This window comes from Cricetulus griseus, chromosome 9, assembly GCF_003668045.3.
Source record: "Cricetulus griseus strain 17A/GY chromosome 9, alternate assembly CriGri-PICRH-1.0, whole genome shotgun sequence".
Taxonomy (NCBI): Eukaryota; Metazoa; Chordata; class Mammalia; order Rodentia; family Cricetidae; genus Cricetulus; species Cricetulus griseus.
In genome coordinates, this window is record NC_048602.1 from 21,689,094 (window position 1) to 21,693,477 (window position 4,384).

The following is a 4,384-nucleotide window of genomic DNA, read 5'->3' on the forward strand; positions in this document are numbered from 1 at the left end:
GTCAACACTGTCCAACTTGGACATTGTCGGCTTAGGAATGAAAATGGTGAATTTTATTTTCCACTGATGAAACTATCTTTGTATCATTTCCAACACTCCAGTTTCCTTTCATACAGTTTTCATGGAATAATTTTATCATGTCAATTGGTCAGTTGTTGCTGGATTTTCTTTCCCAGCCTGGGCCTGCAGCTGCCTTTTTTTTTTTTTTTTAAAGATTTATTTATTATGTCTAAAGCATTCTGTCTGCATATATGCCTGCAAGCCAGAAGAGGGCACCAGACTTCAGTACAGATGGTTGTGAGCCACCATATGGTTGCTATGAGTTGAATTCAGGACCTTTGGAAGAGCAGGCAGTGTTCTTAACCTCTGAACTATCTCTCTAGCCTCTGCAGCTGCCTTTTTTAGCCTTCAAATAAACACACAGGTGCTATATTAATTATAAATCCGTGGGCCAATGAATTGGGGTTCTTTTGGCTAGCTCTGTCTTAATTATTAACCCATTTCTATTAATCTAAGTATTTCCACATGGTCTTATCTTACTGGAGAAGGGTCCAGATCTGTTATTCCATTGGCAACCTACATGGTAACTGTTCTGGCCAGCTCTCTCTGCCTACCTTTTCATTCTAGTCACACCTATCTTCTTACCTCATTGGCTAGACCTCGTTTTGTTCATCAACCAGTAAGAGAAATGGAATTCCCCCATCAGTCAATCAATTAGCCTAATAAACTATTGCTAAGCTCCTGAAGACTTCCAACTACAAGGGTAACTTAAACATCTTTGTTAGAGTAACATGATGCTGAGCACATGTTAACAGAGCTTTGTGTTGGACTTGATATGGCTTCCTGACTAAGACTCTGTCATGGTTTGTCTGCAGATCCACCATTGGGTTGGATCAGTATTGTCTTACATTTTCTCCCAGACCCCTTCTTCTTCATTCTGAATGAATTCTGAGCTGTCATGGCTGCAGCCAGAATAGGACCATGTTACCTTGGCAACATGCTTCACCCAAGATTGCCCACAACTGTGATGCTCCCAGTGAATTTGATATCAATGAGTGGGCAGGGGCTTTCCTGAGAGGCCTGTATCATGGACAGATTCACAGAGAACAAGGCAGGATTCTCGCAACCCTGTTAAAAGGCAGAGCTTGTTGAATAGCTATGCAGGTTGTTCTCTGCAGAGGAGAACTGCTACAAGCTTCAAGATCACACAGTAATTAAAGTCCCATTTCATGAGATCAGTTCACAAGAGCCAGGGGCACCACATGGAGGAATTAAACCAAGACACAAGGTATATTAGTCTTGTGCAAAAATTGGCTGTTTCAGCTTGGTATTGGCATAAAAACAGACAAGTGGATCAATGGAATTGAATAAAAGACCCTGATATCAATCCACACAACTATGAACACCTGATTTTTCAAAAGAAGCCAAAATGTTACAATCATAAAAGGAAAACCTCTTTAATCATTGGTTCTGGCTTAACTGAATATCAACATGCACAAGATTTCATATAGATCCATATCTACGGCAATGCACAAAACTCAAATCAAAGTGAATCAAGGACCTCAACATAAATCCAGCTACATTGAACCTGATAGAAGAGAAAGTGGGAGGTAGCCTTGAATGCATCGGTACAGGAGACCACCTCCTAAATAGAACACAGTGGCACAGACACCGAAAGCAACAATCAATAAATGGGACCTCCTGAAACTGGAAAGCTTTCGCAAGGCAAAGGAAACTGTCAATAAGCCAAAAGGTCAGTCTACAGGATGGGCAAAGATCTTCAAAAACCCCACGTTTGATAAGAGGGCTGATTTCCAAAATTTGTAAAGAACTCAAGAAATTCAACATTGAAATACAAAAGAAGCCAATTGCAAAGCGGTGCACTGAAGTCAAGGATGTAACGATCTCACTGCTGCCTAGGTAAATGATAAATGGGTGTTGACTGGGAAGCACTTACATAGAAAAATACAAAGAACCACAGGAGCCCTCCCTTCCAGGTCGGCTGACCCACTGGAAAAAGAGTTGAAAATATAAGCCACGCCTCAGTCTTCCCTCCTTCTGTGTCTGTCCACCTAAAGCCACACCAAAGAGGTATGGCCACCCTTATAGGTTCACAGACAAGACCCCCACAGGGCACCAAGCTAACCAAAGAATTCTAACCAGAAGAATCTCAAATGGCCAAAGACATTTTGAAAGTGCTCACCATCCTTAATCGTTGGGAAATACAAATCAAAATGACTCTGAGATACTATCTTAAATCTGTCAGAATGGCTAAGACCAAGCTATTGGTGACAGGTTATTTTTGTGAGAATGTCAAGTAACAGACACACTTTTCCATTGCTGGTGGGAGTGCAAACTTGTTTAGCCACTTTGGAAATCAATATGGCAGTTTTTTTTTTAAAGAAAAATGGGTATCAATATATCTCAATATCCATCAACACCACTCTTGAGCATATACCCAAAAGATGCTCAATCATTACACAAGGAAACTTGTTCAACTATATTGATAGCAGCATTATTCTTAATAGCCAGAACCTGAAAACAGCGTAGAGGCCCATTACCTGAAGAATGGATAAAATTCTTAATGGATAAAATGGATAAAAGGGAGTAATATTCAGCTGTAAACAACAGTAACATCCTGAAATTGGCAGGGAAATGGAAGAATCTAGAAAAAATCATCCTGAGTGAGGTAACCCAGACACACAAAGACAAACTCAGTATTTGTTCACTCATAAGTGGAAACATTTGCATTTTTTTTTTTGGTTTTTCAAGCAGGGTTTCTCTGTGTAGCTTTGGAGCCTATCCTGGCACTCGCTCTGTAGACCAGGCTGGCCTCAAACTCACAGAGATCCGCCTGCCTCTGCCTCCCGAGTGCTGGGATTAAAGGTGTGCACCACCAACGCCTGGCGAAACATCTGTATTTTTGACCTTCATTTCTTCAACCTGTCCATTTAAACAGCACCTGGCTTCTTGTGACAACTACTCATCTTTCTGGTCCTTAAATTGCTTTGGAGAATTTACAGGCTGTAACTTCAGGGCTTGTAAAGCCACAGAGAGTCACTGAGCACATGACTACAGTTCATGTGGAGTGAAGCCCTTTCTCCAGACCTCTAGAGCTAGAATTGCTCCTTCCTTCAAATATCCATGCAGTGGTGACTACCCACTGTGAGGATGTCCCCTCCACTTACTCCCAGGGCATACAGTGACTGGTGTCACCAGCTGGTTACTTCCTGAGACTGAAGAATCCTATTAGTGAAGGTGCTAATGGTGGGTAAATTAGTGGCAGCTTTCTGCAATTGAGGGAGCCACAGTTAAGAGTCTCTAGTGGTGGAAGCCAAGTGAGTCCAGGGTTGAGGCTGCATTGAAGATGGGTGGGGTCTAGTCCTGATCAGAGGGTAAGACACACTCAGGAGTGCTCACCCACCAAGAAAGACCATCGGGTGTTCTGAACTTTGACACTTTCACAGGTTTCTGTGACTCCACCTCACTCTTGTGCAATGGATATGATCAATGGATTTACTTTAAATAATGGAAATGTTCAGGCAAAGGAATATTTGACCTTGTGGCTGCTCTAGGGAGTCAAATGTAGGAGGAACCTATTTGAAGTAAATTGTGATAAATCTCCAGTAGTAATCTGAACCCAGACAATGTATCCATCAGTGTAGTGAGTTGTATGTGAATTTCCAGTGTGCCCCTAATAAGGACTTGAGCTCGTTAATCTATCTATCTATCTATCTATCTATCTATCTATCTATCTATCTATCTATCTATCTCCACTCAGTAAGTCAACATAAGCACATTTCTTTGCTTATATCAATGTCCAGAGCCTGCAATGGTTTTCTCTAGTTTCTCGTTGTCCTAGGACGAAAGTATATGAGGTACAAGTACTGTATTGCTTTAGGGTCTTATTACCCTTTCTCTCTCTCTGCAACCTTTCACTTTAGGGTGAAATACACACAATGGCACTGTGTTATTTCACCCTCTTTTGGTAGATGACAGATAAAAATGTCTTCTGCTGCCCTTGGTGTGCTCATCTGAACAAGAGCTCACCAAGGACTATCCACCCCTGACCCTTGAGTCACCTAAAGTGGTGGGACACCTCCAGCACTCTCTGCTTTCACCATAGCCTGTCCTGTTTGGTTCAATAATTATTGTTTTTAAAGATGATGAAAAGAAAGGTTAGGCATGTCAGGCTTGGGATCTATGCTTAGTGTCAGCTACTCATACTATTGGGGAAACTAGTAGGTGACATCCCAGTGGCTTACCATCTACACTCTTTCCTGGTTCACACACACACACACACCCTTCTCACCTTCCTTTTAGAGCCAGGACGATAGAACAATGTGTCACTGCCCCACACCTTGGTCCTGCATTTCCCACATCA